Below are 19444 nucleotides of genomic sequence, written 5' to 3'. Positions count from 1 at the left end.
GGGTATGGCAGTCTCTAGATGTTCCATCCTTTCATCTCAGCTCCAATCTTTGTCTCTGTAACTCCTTCCATTGGTGTTTTGTTCCCAATTCTAAGAAGGAGCAAAGTGTCCACACTTTGGTCTTCATTCTTCTTGAGTTTCATGTGTTTTGCAAATTGTATCTTGTATCTTGGGTATTCTAAGTTTCTGGGCTAATATCCACTTATCAGTGAGTACATATCACGTGAGTTCTTTTGTGATTGGGTTACCTCACTCAGGATGATGCCCTCCAGGTCCATCCATTTGCCTAGGAATTTCATAAATTCATTCCTTTTACAGAGAAACTGAGAGCATGGGATTTGAGCAACTTGCCCAGGGACAGGGGTCAGTGTTCTGAGTGGTATCCAGCCAGCCACCCTCATATAACCTGCAGAGCTAGCTAATTCGTATACTTAGCTGTCCACCATGCAGTGTTATTGTCTTTTTGGTCACTGAACAACACCCAGAAATTAAAGCTTCCAGTATTTGCCCTACCGCAAATACAGACCAACCTTGAAAATCTATGTTGTATGAAATCACCATCTAGATTTCAGGGTTGAGCCTGGAAAGCCTACCTCAGGCAAACTAATCTCTATATACACCTATTTTGGAAATGCAATATTATTAATGTCTAACTATTCAATGTGGGGCTTCTGATTGCTTCATTATTCACTTAATGTTGGAAATTAGACACATCCTAACTAATACATACTTTAGAAAATTTCAAATCATTATAAGCATCATAATCACTGGTCAAAATCAAAACACCAATGCAATTTCTTCTGTAAGTTATAAGTATAGTCTAGAACTCCACAGTTTTACATTTCTTCTTTTCTTTTTTGTATGCATGTGTGCCTAGTCCCAGGTCTTTGTAAGAGTGACAACTGACAGGATGATAGGCAAATGGAGTCAAGGTATATGAGCTACCCATTTTCTGCCACAGACTCTCCAGGATAAAAATGTCTAATTTGTCAATCAATGTCAGTCTTTGTAGTATATAATTCCATTTTTCTATTAGCTAATAATGAAGAAGCAAAGATATTTTCCATTCAAACAGAAGTGTAAAAGGTAAATTATTAAATTTTATCTCACCTGCCCACCTCTGTTCATCTTGTAAACCTCTTTCAGTCTTGTGCTTTTTCTGTGCCCTGTTCCAACAGTCAGGCCCTTTTCATTAACTCAGAAAAACCTCTTATTCCCTAGATTTCCATAAGCTAATTCTTCTGAGAAGAATATAAACAATAAATTCAATAACCCATGAACACTAATTCAATAAAAACAGAAAGACATTTGAAAATGCAATACAGTGTTGTGATCTACTACATACAAAAAAAAGAAAAACAGTGCAGGGTGACAACGTTATCTCTGTTTTTATAAACTTATGTGTCTGTCAGTCTTTGGGTTTCTCCTTACTGCCTTTAAAGTGTATGACAAAAGCCACAGAGAATTTGGCCCAGTTGTTTACTGGGACAGCTGTACAGAGACAGGTTGAAGAGAGAACAAGCTAGACACAGGTGAAGTCAGAATGAGCCAGAGAATGAGAAGGAGCCAGAAAATTAGAACATATTGCCAGATTTAGTATGAGGCCAAGCAGAGCAATTCAGGAGAGACTGAGAGAGAGAGAGAAAGAGAAAAGCCAGATTGAATCAGCTTGAAAAGGAGTTTGAGTCAGAACAGCTGAGTTGAGCCAGCCAGCCAGAACTCAGAAAGAACTAGAAAGGGTAATTGTATTCAAAAGTCTCAGAGGCTGAAAACATTCTATGCCTAGATTAGATTTATGGAGGCCAGAAGTTTCCAGGACTAGGCCTAGGTTAGCTGGCTGAAGCAATAAGCCTCAGGAACAATGATTAAATCAGGAGGATAAAAGTTACATTTACAAAAGAGGATACAGGCTTTATCAGACAGATGGTAAACAATTTAAAGACTCCAAAACATTGGGAAAAAACATATCAATTGATGGACACAAGATACGGCTCTCCCTCAGAGCTGATATAGCATCAGATGCACTCAGGGGAGGCAGAAAGACATTCTGATCCCTTAGCACAGTTCAAAGGAAAGCAGGAGTCTGCGTATTGGAACAACTGAGTACACCTCAAAGGCAGGAAAAGCCAGCAGTGTTGATAGATTGCTGAACGGTCCATGGCCAGAAAGGTCATTTCTTGATTTAGAGTCAATAAGGGTGTCATTAAAAGTTCCTGAAATGCTATAAAATATCTTCTACGTGTCTACCTCATGTTTCTCATTTCCTCCATAAAGAGACAGTGCTCTTCTTGAGTAGCAATGGACCCAGCACTCCAGTTTCCTGAGTATCTATAACTTCTGTCTTAGAACATGATGCCAAGCTACCCTTCAGCACTTTCCAAAGAGGGGAAACATGACTTTCCTAAACAAACCATTCCATTACCAGCATCTACCAACCCTTTGCTCTTCCTGTGTTTATTTAAAGTTGTATAGACTGTAGGTCTTTACAGCAACACTTTAAATGCAAAGGATAGTAGGCCACTGCAAAATGGCAGAGGCTTTCTAGTGAAGCAATTGATTGACCAACTTTAAAAAGGGCACATCTTCAGTGGAATTATTCTGTAGTATAGCTTCAAATAAAATACAGGTATGTCAGTTTTACTGTGAAATTAATAACAACCGTCATTCACTGAGAAATGTATAGCTCTTACTTCCTTTGTTAATATTATTTCCTAAAACAATATATTATTTCCTGTATTTTGTTGAATTTTCCCCTTTATGTAAAATAAATTATGTATGACTACTGTACAGTTCATGGTTGTAGTGAATACAAGTAGGATCTGATAATACTAAGTCATTTCTGCACTATGAGAGGAGCCTATCTTAGTAGCTTTCATATGGGTCATTGACGCCTAAAGTATCAGGATGTGTTTGGACAGACAAACCCAAAAGGAGGCCTGTGTATCCCATTGCCCCAAAAGTCAGAGAGAAGTGTGGACAGAATTGGGTTTAGAAAAAGGCTTTTTTCACTGAAATCAAGTCAGTATCCTACAAGAACATTTTTCTCTAAAGGCACTGTGGTGGTTTAAATATGCTTGGCTTAAGGGAAGTGATACTATTAGGAAGTGTAGCATTACTAGAGGAAGTTTGTCACTGTGGGGCGGGCTTTGATGTCTCTGTGCTCAAGCTCTGCATAGTGTGGAGAGAGAGCCTCCTCCTGGCTTCCTGTGGAAGAGAGTCTCCTTCTAGCTGCCTTCAGGTCAAGATGTAGAACTCCCAGCTCCTTCTCCAGCATCGTGTCTGCCTAGACACTGCTATGCTGCTCACCATCATGATCCTGGACTGATCCTCTAAAACTGTGAGTCAGACCCAATTAAATGGTGTCCTTTATAAGAGTTGCCTTGGTCGTGGTGTCTCTTCACAGCAATGAAACCCTAAGACAGGCACTTTAAAACCAGATACAATTTCTTTAAATCCTACCATTACTTGAACTTATTTAGAAATTAAAAATTTAGATAGAAGCTTAAGAAGCTGTTCAAGTGAAAGTACACACTGTAACCTTTAGACATACTCATGACTTTACAGAAAGAGTTTTGTTTTTCTGTGCATTTTGAGGAGAATGGAGTACTACTGTATAGCGTCTGCGGTTTGTGATACATAAATTTAGACTCTTACTAAGTGCCCAGGAAACAAAGATCATTCATTAATTGGGTTGGATCATCCTCAATATTTTTATGTGTCTACAGATACTAATATTTTTAATTTAATATTAAAATATAATTAGATCATTTCTCCCTGGCCTTTCCTCCCACTGACCCTTTCTGTATGCTCCACCCTATCAATTTAATTCCCTTTACTTATTAAATTGCGGTTACATGTTTCCCTAATATGTAACTGCTCAGTGTATGTGATACTGCTTGCATGTATGATTTCAGGGTTGACCACTTAAATAACAAATATAGGAGAGCTCCCCTATGGAAAACTATTTCTCTAACTCTTAGCACATTCCTGAGTTGACTATAGGTATTGTTGTTGTTGTTGTTTATCTAAGTCTGGGGCCTCATGAGCTCTCCCCTTACCATTTTACTATGTCTAGTGATGCCTTCCTTGTTTAGGACTTCTTTAGACAGCCATTTTGATGAGACTTCATGGGTGTAGCTACTGCAATCCTGGTCCTCACCACCTCACAGCCAACTTGTCATTCTTCTGGCTCTCAAATTTTTTTCTGTCTTAGGCTACCATCCTACATTTTTCTGCTTTAGGCCTTGAAACTTAGGTACAGGAGTTGGTGTGTACCTGTATCAGTTAGTGCTGGGCACCACATGGGCACTTGTTCTCTGGTGTTTGATCCCTTGTGGTTTTCTGTAGTGACACCTGTCTGTTGATGAGAGGTGGACCCTATCGGTAACAAAAGAATAAATACTTATAATACAGGTAAGAATTTGGCTCGCTTAGTAAAGTGGTAGTTGTAGGTTCTCATCCAAGATCCATGGCTTTACTAACCTCAAGTATTTGGCTAGGTTTTCAGTACCCAGCAAGGTTTCCCTCTTGTTGAATGGGCTTTATGTTGACTTAGAGAACTCTTGGTTATTGGCAAAGTGTGCATGCCACTATTGTTCCCTTGGGCATACTGTGCTGTGTTGGCAAACGCTTCACTTCATAGATATCATAGCTTGACAAGGCTATTTGTTGCTTTCTTCTCTTGCAATCTTCTGGTACCATAAAATCTAGTCTTCTTGGAGCAGCTTAGATCCTCTGGTTCCTGTGTCTGAATTACAAGGTGCCTTCAGCAACAGGGGCATGCCCTAACCTCTGGGAGGAAATCAAGAGCCAGGGCAGCAGCTTATGTTTGGGGAATCTTTTGGACAACCCTGACCAACTCAAAAGCAGGCTTTTCGTTTCTGGTGCTCAGGTTTGTGTTAGGTAATTTATGTCTATTTGGATAGCATTGTCAAAACAGATTTCTTTTAACCTATATATGCATTATATGCATATTCATGCACTGAATTACAAGTATCATAGCTATTTTTAGGTAGATAATAGTATTATTCCTTATGATTTTTAAAGACACCCTTACTTTACCCTCCTTTTTCTTTATCAATTCCCCATCCCCTATCTCATTAAAGCCCTACATGTTCCTGTTCTAATCACCTGTATCCTGCATCTTCTCCTTCCACAAGGTCCCTACGTTCTGAAATTACTCCAAGCTATATATTCACATCTGAAGAGTGGAGCTAGGAACCACAGATAAATGGGAACCATCATTTCTATGGCATTTGTCTTTCTAGATCCAGGTTAGAGAACTCTGTATGATCCTTTCTAGTTCTATTCATTCACCTGTAAATTTCATTATTTAGTTTTTCCTTGCAAGTCAAGAGCATTGCATAGTAGATCTGTATTATATTTTTCTATCTATTCATCAACTTAAGGTCATGTAGGTTGGTTCCATCTCTTAGCTATTGTGAATAGAGCTGCAATGAACATGCCTGAGCAAGTTTCTGTGCAACAGGAAGTCAGATCCTTAGTGCTCGTGCCAGAGAGTGGTATAGCTGGGTCCCATGGTGGATATATGTTTAGCTTTTTGAGGATGCTACACTCAGATTTCCAAAGTGGCTGGGCCAGTTTTCCAGCTCTCCCCTTCCTTCCTTCTCCCTTCTCCCTTCTTCCTTCTCCCTTTTCTCCCTCCTCCCAAGTCCAGCATTTCTTGTCAGTTGTATTGTTAAAACCCTCGCACTTTTTGAAAATACACTGTCTTGTATCTTGCTGAGAGATGGCTTCAGTGGATGCACCTTAGCTGATAAGACAATACAGCTTTAATGGATAGAGCAGACCCAGCCTGTAATCAACAGCTTTGTGGAATTTTACCTATGTGGTGCTTGATTGTATTTGTGCACACTACTTACTACATCATTAAATACAATATCAATTTGATGCAAAAAAGATAGCTGTATATAAGAACACTTGAAACTAAAGCAAACAAAAGCATCTCCACTCATTATGTACCACACAGTATGTTGACTTCTATAAACCCCCTGTTCTGGAATTCTCTGACCTACACAAAACATTACACCACAGAAAAGATTTGTTAACCATAAGTCTTCATTAAGTTACTAAGTCTTAGAAATGTATTAGGCATTAAACAAGAAAACTCTTCCTGGAAAATATTGAGGGCCTTGACAAGGTGGGTTATGGTCCATACATTGTATAGTTTTTGGAAATACCTAGCAAAATGATAGTAGATGATAGTCTACATAGCATGTAGTATGTCAAAAATAATGTACTGAAAATGGAGAGTCTTAAATTTCACATACTACTAGATGAAAATAGGATATAGGTGATACATGTATTATTGCTATTTAGTGCGGAATTTAAAGAAGGAGTTCACACAGGTTTGAGGAGACATAGGTTTACTATGTGGATTAAGTGAAGTACTAGGGTCCAATATTATACTGTGTTTGACATCATAAAAAGATAGGTTTAAATAAAATGTCATGTACCAAGTTAATTTTAAAGATTAAGTTTGACAAAAGCCCTATGATCATGATTAGTAAATTCTTCTGAAAGAAATTGTTAAATTGTGAATTCATGGCTGTCGCAAATTTCTTTTCTTTCCCATAGCAAATGGTTCTCACATCAGACTCAGCCAGCATTAAATTCACAGAGTAATTCATGTTATTCATTTTTCTGACACCAGGAAGCACTTACTATGTTCCAATTTCCATGATATAGTTTTAGTAAATGTAAAAGGTAAACAGTTTAACTATGCAGGTTCGGTTTGAAATTTTGTCTCAGTTACAATTTCTCTAGCAGGAAGAAGCCTGAGATTTAAGTGAGACAGGAAGCATGGCTGAGTACCTGACCTGATGGGGCTTACAGTAGCCTCTAACTTGGGAGTGCCACGGACAGAGTTAGACTTTTAGAAGACTTTTCTTCTATACATGCTGAGCTTATTGGTAACCCCGTGCCAGCGTCAATTCTCTGTTGTGTGTTGTTTCAGTAGAGTCCTTTGCAAAGTGGATGTCCATTATCACGCACAATGATTTGCTACATGGATATTTCTTAAGTTCAGACAAATACAAATCTTTATGTATATGTCGATGATACAGTACAATGAACCATCTCAGTTACAGATATGTTCTCCTCATCCAATTTCAAACCCAAAATAAGGAGAGAGAGGAAATAAAACATTTACATTGGTTGAATGAATCTTTACCTTGAAAGTAACTTTTATAATGAGTGAAAGGTTTTTACAGTGACCTTTCACTATGTCTATTAACATCTGAAAGCATATTTGAACTTGTTTTGCATTTTCCTAAGAATCTGAGGTTTTCTGTGCACAGAAAAAGCAGATGGGTTTTTCACTTTGTTTTTTGAGGGTTGTGGGTTTGTTTGTTTGTTTGTTTGTTTGTTGTACCTTTTTTTCCTCCTCACTTTTAGAAAAGCAGGTGTGGCAATCGTTTTCTCCTGAGACTGTATTAGCACATTTAATTGTGAAGTTCCCAGGCAGGCATCTGAACTCCTTTCCCAGCAGATGGCGAACATGATTTTAAAAGACAAGAGAGAGAGAGAGAGAGAGAGAGAGAGAGAGAGAGACTTTTAAGAACTCTTTCTGAGCAGAGTGAGATCTGTTCTTCCCTCAATGGGCGTGTCAACACCACACTGTGCATTAATGGGAGTCACAGAAACAGCTCTTCCAGAGCATTCCCCTCTAATTATCCGACAGGCCCCCAGAGTTTGTGAAACTTTCCTCAGGTAACTTACAGCAACCTTGTTCAAAACACTTTATAATCACCAGCCAACTATAACTCCACAATGCACCTACAAAATACAAAGGTGAGAAGTCTCACAAGTCCCCCATAGAGATCATGGACAGAGATCAGAGTCAAATATAAGACCCAAGCTACCAGGATCCATCTTCCATGTCAGCATCAGCTCCTCAAGTGGGATGGCTCACCCTTTAGGGTAAGGAGGTCTTTGGTATCACAATTATCATGTTGGCTTTTCCATTACTCATTCTTTTTTTTTTTCCCTCATTGCTAATAGAAATCTAACTCTGCTCATTGTGGCCACTGTTAAGGAAAAGCAATTAATCCTGGTACATACTTATTAATTTACCAAGGAAGAATTAATTCACAACTATAGCAATACAGTAAAGATGCTGAACTCAATTCTGTGACAACAGCTGGAATTCATGGCCAAGAAACAGAAGGAGGGTCAGTGAATGGAAAACTACTGAGAGAAGAGGCCAAGAGTAAGGACGCTCTTGGTAAATGGGTCTGACAGGATACTTAGTATAATCAGGCCAAACACTTATGTATGGATAAGAGATGAAGATGAAGAAGGTGATCAGATATCAAGGATGATCCTATGCCCGACGTAGCTGGAATCCTTACTAAGATTGTCTCAGAAAGCCAATAATCAGACAGAGATGAAAGCAAACCCTGTTGACTGATTCAGAAGTCGTGTAAGTCTTTGCCATTGTTAATACGCTGCAGCTCTGAAGTGACCCAGTACCTGCGCACTCTGTGCTGCACAGTTCCTTTGTATGTTCTAAGTGACAACATATCAGGGAAATTCAGTAGAAACTACTTCACTGTGTGATATTGGCACTGGCTCTTTCCCTCAGTCTCTTCGCTCATGAAGCATACCCTACCATGATCACTGGGGTTATGGCCCCATGCTAAAGGAGACAGAACAGAGGCCCTGGAACTGGTGAAATGGTGAACTGCTGATATAATCCCGGACCACTGCCTCCACACTTCTTGTTGATGAAGAAAACCCAAGGCATCCTAAAGATTACAGAAAAAAAACAAAAACAAATATTGCCCAATACACTGGGGACTCATGGCCTTCTTACTCTAACAAAGTATTCAAGGCAAATTTTTCATGTTTGAAGAAAAACTTAAATCTCAAAAGATAAGGGTGAAAAAATTAACAGAAATCTTTCTTTATGCATCCATTCCATGCAGAACACACCACCCAGAGAAGAGTCTGGAATTAGCTGGAAAACAAACAATACAATGGAGTACACATACCAAATGTTCTGTAGTCATTCCTCTGTTAACACTTCCTTATCCTAAACAGTCCACTGAGGGACGGGCCACACAGGTATCATTGTAACATTCTAATGTCAATTTATCCCAAGAATGGAACCACTGGATTATATGGAAATACTATCCTCAATTTTGAGGAACCTCCATAGTGATTTCAGTATTGGTGAAACTAACACCGATTCCTACCAAGAGTGTGTAGAGGTTCTCTCTTCCCTATTCCCTTAACAACATTAGTTGTTTATTGTTGCTGTTTCATTTGATGATACACAATTGTGATTAGGGAAAGGTGGACTCTCAATGTTCTCTTGGCTTGCATTTCCCTACTGGCTATCGATAGATACTGAAGCTTTCCCCCTGTATTTGTTGGTCATTTGTATTTCTTCATTTGAAAAGAATCTGTTCTACTCAAATGTTTATTTGTTGATTAGGATATTTCAGGAGTTTTGAGGTGATTGGAGAGAGAGAGAGAGAGAGAGAGAGAGAGATCCTTTACATCTTAAATAGCAGTGTTAATACACACTTTTGCTAAAATAAAGACTCTCATTACTGATCCAGGACTGTTGTATAACAGTCTCCTCAAGATTGAACCATTCTAGGAGTTGTGGTCTCCAAATGAAAACCATAGTTTTGTTTGGATGTGTAAGCAAATCTGTGACTTAATCCATCATACTAATGGCTGAGTAGTATTTGCTAGGACATGTACATTTTCCTTATGCGTTGCTAGGAACTTAGCTCACTGCCATTGTCTGGCTCTTAGAAGCATATACCAGTCACCATAGATTTAGCAATAACTCTTGAAGACTGTTTTCAGTTCTTGGGGTAGCTATCTAAAGTGGAGACTCTGGACATACAGTAACCACATCTGGGAGATTCTGAGGATCTGCTGTACCACTGCCACAGAGGATAAACTGTTTGACTCTCCCTCTGGCAACAGAAAGAGCACAGAATTTCATATCTTGTTCATCCCACCAAAACTTGTTTTCCAGTATTTCTGTTTTTTTTTTAATCCATATGGATTAATCATACTCTAAATCATTTACTGCATCAATTCTGAGCATACCAGAATGGCCATGCACATTTGTAAAATTAATGTGAAAAATAGCTACACTCGGTGCACTTTCTATGATGTAATCCCATCTCAAGGGCACTTGGAGGGGAACCTGTTTTATTTTTCCTCTCACTTTCATCTTTGCTAACAGAACCTCTATCTTTCTGCTTCTTTAAACTATACACTTATCCTTATTAGGACTAAAATGGGAGACTTCGAAATTTACTGAAATTCCTTAGTTTTGCTAGTTAACAAAAAAAGCAACATTCATATATCTTTACATGTATATTCTATTGTGTTAAGAAAAAGTTAACATATACACAGTATATTTGAGGAATAATAATACTCAAGGTGACCTTGTATCAAATGCATGCATTAGAAGTAAATTTTACAATTACCCTAAATTAAAAATACTGAGGACTCTGTGTCTATATTACATGGGTGCTGATTTTTTTTTTCTCATAGGCCAGGCTGTAGAAAAGTGGCGATATTTGGAAGTATTTTTTCTATGTTATTTCCATTGTGTTAAGTATTCAGAGCAACATTTGTGCTTTTCTGCAACTAGGCAATAATTAATTCAATCAAGAAACACTAATTAATTACCTGCTAAATATAAATACTGTGTTACGCCTAGTGGGCTCAGAGAAAACCCCCAAGGACTTGACTTAAGTGGCACATTCTAGGGGCAAGCATCCTGATGCCACCAAGATCCTCAGAAAGCAGTCAGTCACTAAATGCAAGAATTTAAATGTGAAGGGTAAGTTACAGAAAACCTCAGCCACTCATAGCGTTCCTGGGGAAATTACTTGATTCTACGGACAAGCTACACTCTGTCATTCACTCTATCTGTTTGATTGAAGTCATTCTGCACACCACATGCAGTCCGTCAAAAAAAAAAAAAAAAAAACCCTGGCAGCCTGACACTGTTCCTCCATCTGTAATAATGTGGAGTGCAGGAAATTGAAGTGAAGGTTGAACCAATTCTGTGAACCATTCTAAACAGTGTTCCTAGAAGCATCCTCCTTTGGAATACAAAACATTTCAGTTCAGAACTTGAAAATCAATTAAGAATAGTGACAGGGGAGTGAGGCAAATCACATCAGAAGAAAGCAAACGGATGCACGCTCCGTCAGGAATTATGAAGTCCCTGCCCTGTGCATGACTGGAAAAGAAGACAAAGATGATCTAGTCACCATGGACTCCCCTCTACAAAACAAAGATTATAGTCATCCCAGATATAGTAGACACAAGCAATGAACTCTACAAATGGGCTTCAAACAGACTGGAGTCCCACACTTCTGTAATCTTGCTCCTGGCCTGATAATAGTCCTTAGCTTAATGAGGTCTCTTGTTAGATCGATAGAATATTCGTCTCTTAGCAAACATCACACTATAACTGCAAAACATGTTGGAACCGTCCCTTTCCTGTCACCTGGTCACATCAGCTACTCTATCAGGTGACAGTAAAAATGGAAAAATATCGAAGAAACAAAAACTAAATTCAAACTTCCTTTTTGCCAAACTAACTTTATTTTTCTTTCCAGATGCAATGTGTTTGCTCCTAATCATCTATCATCTGTAGTCTCTCTAACAACATTCCATTAAAGCCACCTATGTTCTGTTATCCTTACTTCCATTCTCCAGTCGGAGTGGTGTTCTTTGGTTTTCCACTAATAATCTCTGTACACATTACAGCAAAATAAGCCTGTGACTCAGATCCTACATTTTAAAATGACTTCAGAATACACAGTATTTATGAGCTGTGTTAGCAAACAAGAAGAAAACATATGTCAGTTATCCAGTTGAAAATGATGACTGTTGGTTGACACCATCAAATCACTGTTAATGAGATTAATTACATAGATACACAAAAAAAGCCACTAACCATGAATAGTTTTATATGCTAAAATATTATCAGCAGATATAAACTTACATAAGAATAAAATTGATAAAATTTATATTTGATTTTTCTGTTCTTTTAATATAGGGTTTGTTGGGGATAAAGACTAGAAAAGAAAAAATGGTAAGTTTATTAAGTGTGATTTTAAATAAAAAGAAATATCAGCTTTAAGGAGTAAGCAAGATATAAATAGAGAGGAAGAGTTCACTGGGGGCATCCATTTGGCCCAAAGAATGTTTTCATCAGAAACTATACTACTATGAATTGCTTGGTGGAGCAAGCCAAAAGTCAAAAGGGCTCTACACTATAAACATACACTAAATTCTCATGTAAAAAAAAAAGTGACATTGCTAAAGAACTATTTATTTTATAATTGACTGGCTAACCAACATGCAGTAAGACCAGGAGAGAGAAGTCACTGGGAAACAGTTAAAAAAAAAAATAAGAAACACATCGTCAGATAAGCGTGATCAGGAACATTCTAACTACAAAGGTCACCTTAGGAATTGAAAAGAAAAACCCAATAGTGTGTGTGTGTGTGTGTGTGTGTGTGTGTGTGTGTGTGTGTGTGTGTGTTTCTAGGCACATCTGAGTTTCACTCTAAGATTTCTGAAAAGCATGAAATAAAGCCCAGTGTCTGACAACTAACACTAAGACAAAAGGTGTCACTAGTGCTGTACAGGTTATATCTGAAATTAAAAGTGAAAATATAAAATAATAATAATAATAATAATAATAATAATAAAGAATTAGCAGTGAGTGGAAGCCAAGTCACAAACTAAGCAGATACAGAACACTCACTGGCGAGTCACAGGAGAAGGAGAAATCAACAAACAACTTCTAGAAAATTGGAACTGTTACATGGATCTTGAATGGCAGGTAGGTGGCGTATAGGGAGAAAGTGATAAGCCAGATAGATACTCAAATCTTATTGCACTTATTACTCTCATAGCAAGACAACCAGAGTTAAATTCCTGAACTCCACATGGCCAAAGAAGAAGAAATCAGTTTCCACAAGTTGCCCTGTACACATGCACATCTGTGGCACAAGGGAGCACTCCTGGTCATGTGGTCCTGGGTTCTCTAAGAAAGCAGGCTGAGCGAGCCAGTAAGTAGCATCCCTGCATGGTCTCTGTATCAGCTCCTGACTCTAGGTTCCTGCCCTGTTTGAGTTCTGGTGTCACTTCCTTCAAAAATGAACAGTGGTATGGAAATATAAGCCAAATAAACCTCTTCCACTTGAAGTTGCTTTGGTCATGATGTTACATCATAGCAGTGTGAACTCTAAGATACTAGTTATATTGATTTCCTGTAAGGGGTCAGGGTTTTCATTTCTCTCTATGCTTGAAGGAAATTTCATTGTTGATCTATATCACATTTTTTCTCCATTCATCTGGCAATGGCCACCTCGGCTGGTTCCATTTCTTAACTTTGTGAATAATGTAGAAAAAAACGGTTGTGTAATTATCTCTTTTGTGTGTTGATTTGGAGTCTTCCTGGTACATGCCAGGTTATGGCATAGCTGTGTTCTACTGGCTGTTGTTTTCTGTTGTTTGAAAAACTGCAACACTGACCTCTGTAGTGAACACGCAGCTCACAGACCCACAAGCACTGTGGAAGAGTCCCCTCTTGACCAGAGCCCACTAGCATTTGATGTCATTTACTCTCTTCATGATGACATTGTGAGTAAGATGAGGTGAGATTCTAATTCACACTTCCTTGATGGCTAAGGATGGTTAACCCTTCTTCAAAAGTTTATCATCCATTCATCATTCTTTCTTGGAGAGCTGTTTATTCTATCCATTAGTTCATTTGATAAGATGATCTTGTGTCTTCAGTGTTCAAATTTTGCACGTCTTTATATATGATGGATATTCGTCCCTTGTCTGGTGTATAGTGAACAAAACCTTTTCCTACTCTGTAGGCTGCTTCTTCACTACGGTGGCGGTTTCTTTGCTGTTCTACCTTAAATGTCATGCAATCCCTTAGGAATATGTTTGACCAATTGAGTGTAGAGAGACTCTCTTATAAGCATCACCTATCAATAAAAAAAAAAAAAAGCGTATGGCCAATGAGCTGAAGCAGAAAAAAAGGAAGCAGACCATGTGGTGGGGATAGGAAGGATTTGAGGAAATAGTCGGAAGTACATTCACCCCCGGAACTCTCAAGAGACAGGTGTAACAAGACGAGGAGAGGACACCAGCCACGTGGCTGAACCCAGGTTAGAATAAAAGGGGTAATAAGAGCAAGACAGAAAGCAAGCTGAAGCTTGTGGCCTAGCTGTTTATTAATACATAATTAGTCTCAGAGTCACTATTTCAGGGAACACGGTGGCCAGGAGGAAAAACTTGGTTTTACTTTATACTCAAGTCCTTCTCAGAAAAATCTTTGCCAATGCCTGTGTCTTAACCAACTTTGAACATGTTTCCCTCCAGAAGTTCCAAAGTCCTACCTTAGAGTCTTTGTTTGTTTGTTTGCTGAGGCAAGGTCTCATTATGTAGTATTGACTAGTCTTGAACTTGCTATGTATACCAGGCTGATTTTGAACTCAGAGATCTGAGTGTCCCTGCCTCCTGAGTGCTGGGATTAAAGGCATGAGTACCCACACCTGGCCCACCTTAGAGTGTCTGATTCATTTCCAGTTGAGTTTCGTAAAGAACAAGAACTATAGATCTAGTTTTAGTCTACATTTTGATGTCCGGTTTTTCCAACACCATTTTTCAATGGGCTTCTTTCTTCTGGAGAACGTTGTTGATAGCTTGGTCAAAACTTTGGTGGCTATAGCTGAGTGGGTTTTTTGGAGTCCTCTCTTGTGTGCCAGCCAGCACTGTGAAACGTTTGTGACAACAGCACTGTAAAGCTTTTAGATCAGATATTGTAATGTCTCCAGTATTGCTTTCTTCTTGGAATTGTTTTGATTTGGCTACCTACCTTTGCAATACTGTATGAGTTTTAGAAATTATTTTTCTAGTCTGTAAAGCATTGGATTGGATTTTGATGAAATTTGAATTGACCACGTAGAATACTTTTAGTATTATAACCATTTAACAATATTAATTATGCTAATCTAAATTATGCCAATGCACAATCATTCTGTCTTCTAGTGTCTTTGCCAATTTCTTTCTTCAGTACCAAACTATTTAATATAATTGTCTCTTTGCCTCCCCAGTTAGATTTCCTCCATGGTGTTTTCTAAAATTATGGGTTAGCAGGATGATTCCCAAACTTTTCCTCACATGAGGAGAACATGAGATCTTTGAGAAATCTCAAATCCCAAACCACCACCCAAGGCAGTCAAATTAAATATTCTTGGTGGAAGAAAAGAGACCACATAAATTTTGTAAGTTCCCCACATGAGTCCATTGAGCGGACAGGTTGGAAGCTGCCCTGTTAACACAGAGCTCCTAAAGGAAACCTCTTCAGTCCCCGCAAGCGGATGCTCCCAGGTCTTGCTGCAAATCAACATCACTGAAGCGTTTATTCCCCTCCCTGCCTCACACACCAGACTGATTATGTTATAAATTTGGGAGAGACTGGGAGCCAATCACAACTCTTCTTTAAGACTCCAAATGCCCTGGCAAGTTTAAAAACGAATGGTTTGAACTACAAGCAGGTCTGTAATACTAATTACAACCATTAGAGGTCTGGGCAAAGAATTGCAGTAATACAGTAAAAATTCTTGTTAAAATTCTGCAAAAGGGAAGAATGTGTATTGTATTGCATGAAGAGAATAATGCTCTATTAGGTAGAGCAGTTATTATGCTAACTACAATGCTGAGAATTGGGGAGACAGACTGGAGATGGCAAAAACAAAGGGGAGAGAACCATAATCTGTTGTCATTTAAAGATGTATAATCGAATCTTTTAATTTCTATGTGATTAATAAAATATGCCTCTACCCCACCACTACTTTTAGCAATTGTGTGAATTTAAGAACACTTTAAAAGAATTTTAATGGTAGAAAACAGTTGCAGCTACTCAAATATGTATACTAAGTGGCTGGATAATTTCAAAGCAAGAAGGGATTGCTTCCTCCCCATCTCTCTCACTCTCATTTCAGAGCTGCTGCCTCTGGACGCTCTGCTTTTGTTGAAAAATTATTTCAGTATAAACAAAATATAGATCATGCTTTAAATGCGGCAGAAAGAATGAGAGAATTAAGATGCCTCCATGATGTAACTTTTAAGGGTTTATTTAATCTTCATTTTTATGTAAATATATTTCAATGGAAGTTTTAACTACCACTTAAAATGGGTTTTCTAAAGTATAATTAGACACGCCGTCAGATGGGAAGACAAATTAAAAGTGCTGTTCACACTGTTACATGCAGTGGTGCTCCGGAACAGCTAGCTTTTGTGCTGCTTTGCCCATAGCAATGAATTCCGGGTGAAGCGGCACACAGGATCATGGATGCGCAAGAGGATTGATATTGAAGTTGCTAAACAATGCACCTTCTTTGCATGGAAGAACTCATGTACTACACAAACTGGGGCGCCATGCCTAGTAAACTGTCTAGTCAAACGCTACCGCCATTACCATTTCCTCTAACTCAGAAGCTAGGCACACTCTCACAATTGACACTTGTGTTTAAGTGGTGGCAAGAATCTACATAGCATATAATTTTGGGGAACGATTTTTTATACGTGTTAGCCCTAGGTCAAAGTCAGATGAACCAACCATCTTTTATTTTGTCATATGCAATCAAGATGTAGCACAAGCTGCCTTCATGTGCAATGCATGAATGAGATGATTGGTCTAGGCAAAGATCTCCATGCATTCAGTTGCCCTTCTTGTGTTCAGAGAATATGAAGATGATTCAGCCAACCACCAATACCCAATACAGGATGACCTCCTGTAGTGTTTGTGCTCTACACTAGGCAGACTTGTTTTCTGTAGATCTGGTCTTTACCAGTGACCTTTGGCTCCCTACATACTCCAACCCCGTCTTTCTACTCCAAGGTGCATTTAGCTTATGTTAGACCCCACATATAAGGAGATCCTGGTGATGTCTTCTTCTCTCTGGGGCTGCCTTGTTTCACCTTCATTGTCCCTGAGACTCGCTCATGTCAGCAGAAATGGCACAACTTCCTTTGTAAAGACTGAAGAATATCCATTATAATTATCGACCCCCCCAAATTTTTATTATCTGTGATTCTGTATCTAATCATTCACTGAAGAACACTCAGATTTCTCCCATATTTGGGGACTGTTAGGAATGCCACAATGAATGTGGTACGCACATGTCTACACCACCCCCAGACGCTGCTTCACATGCAGAGCTCAGTACAATTATAGCTCTGCATGGCCTCCCTTCGACAATGACTAAAAACCATAGATTTTATCTAGTAAGTCCTGGAGACTATTACAACATAATTGGTAGAGTTAATAAAAATATATTTTATATCTGAAATATGCTAAGAAAGGAGAGGTTAAGTCTCAAGTTCTCTTAGCACAAGAAAAATAGGTGTGATTTTTAATTACCTTGATTGTAAATCACCTCATAATGTGTACAAATATCAAACTGCACAGTGGTTTACCTTAACTCTATGCAGTTTTTATTTGCTAGTCATATCTCAGTAAAGCAGAGCAGCAAACACGTTACCAAATGATGCCAGTCACTCTCTATTCTGAATTGTAGGCCAAGTCCCCATACAACTCATTAGTTGTTCAATCCAAAAAAGCATTTTTTTCCTCAAAAATCTGTTGTTATAAGTTATTTCCAGCATGGCAAGTACATCTGTCATGGTAGATGGTAAAGGAAAACTCATGCTCTCTTTTATTAAATATATCTACTCTTTTTACTGTTAATGTGCTCTGGGATTTAAGGTAAGATATATTTCACAATTCATGCATGACTAAAAAAAAGTCTCAGGTCCTGGGGAAGGGGAAATGATGCTCTTAACCACTAAGCAATCTTTCTGCCCAACACCTGGATTTCTTTGCAGTTTTTATAGCCTCTTAAAGTGGTAGATGTTTTGAAGTCACATGAGGAACACCTGAGTGGCTCTGGATAAAATGCAGATTCCAAAGCTTTCAGTTTGGACTGACTGAACTCAGATATCTGAGGGATGAGAGCCAATAAGTAGGCATGTGGCAAAGACCTCTCCCAAGTTTCAAAATGCTACCAGGCACTGTGATGTTAGCAGCCCCTGTTGCAGACTCTGAGAACCTACTGTGAGCAGTAGGTGGGTTGACCCACTCCAGCTGGTGCTTGCCTACATTTGCATTGCTTCTCAAATTAGGCGTACACAGAGGTGAGGTGATCAATATTCCTGAATTAACACTCACCAATTCCTCCTGGTTAGAGAAACCGATAGTGGAGTCCTGTACTGTCCAGCAAAGTACATGAAATCCATTCTCATTGGCGAAAGCACTTTGCTTCCCAGATGCTAAGTGCTAGGTTGTAATGTGAAACCAAATGACATCTGTCCTTGGCCTTCAGGTGACTTGATGCCATTCTCTTTTGCTAGCCAAAGAATTTCTGATTAAAATGAATTCTCTTCCAACTCTCCCAGATACCACAGTTGTCTTGTAATTGTGCAGTAGTTGTTTAATTACCCAACCACTAAATAGCACTTACTATATAATTAGGTAAATAGTAATTATCCTTGAAGAAGCAATAACTAACTGCAAGTGATGTGGGGTAATGTGAATCACACCCTCACTGAGGAAACACAAGACCAAGGTTTTCAGCAAAGGTTCTGAACTGAAGCCACGGAGGAACACCTTATCGGTTACAGACTTGAGTTTCTATCAGATAGACAGAAGAGGGAGAAATAGCACTTAATGACACGGCAGTGCATCCACCATAGTATCCGGAGCATAGAGCTGGCAGCAGACACCCACTATTCCCACTTTAAAAATAAGTCAAGTGAGCATGTAGAGCCAGGACTCAGAGAGAACGAGAAAGCAGAGAACTCGAGTCTGTTTCTACAGCTCACAGAAAACGGCCTGAAATGAAGACAGTGTGGTCAGAATTGAAAACAAAACGAGAACTCAAGATGAAGTAATTAAACATTGAAAATGGGAGAAGAAATGAGAGGGGGAAACTTTAAAATAACTAAGTAAAACCAACCTCAGTGGAGGAATATTATTGTCATAAAGCAAGAACCCATCTGCCCCAACATGGCTCTGTCTCCACAGTAAAGATGCCCACAGTAAAGGTGAAAACAAAGACACAGACACTAAGGTTGGAGGACAGGAATGGAGCCTCCAAAGAAATGAAAAGCATCAGCCTGAGTGTCCATTCCCTATCACATGCCCTGCAGGGGTGCCTCATAGTCCTGTAAAAGCACACTTGAAATGCCACTGTCTAGAAACACCATTGCTAGTGGTTATACACTAGCTGATGCCAGGCCCCAACACATCCACAGCAGAGGACTGCCTGGTCTCACCTGAGTGAGAGAAGCCACACCTAACCCTTCTGAGACTTGAGTACCCAGGGAATGGGGAGGCCTGGAGGGG

General features: G+C 39.0%; 1 protein-coding gene across 8 annotated transcripts in view; it reads right to left on the bottom strand.

Annotated features, from left to right (window-relative positions):
• Positions 1 to 19444, bottom strand: part of Tafa2 (TAFA chemokine like family member 2) — a 466821-nt gene that overhangs the window by 233162 nt on the left and 214215 nt on the right. The window lies entirely within an intron of this gene.

Source organism: Mus caroli, unplaced genomic scaffold (assembly GCF_978045245.1).
Source record: "Mus caroli unplaced genomic scaffold, Mus_caroli_1 scaffold_9, whole genome shotgun sequence".
Lineage (NCBI taxonomy): Eukaryota > Metazoa > Chordata > Mammalia > Rodentia > Muridae > Mus > Mus caroli.
This window is presented reverse-complemented; position numbering and strand designations above follow the sequence as displayed.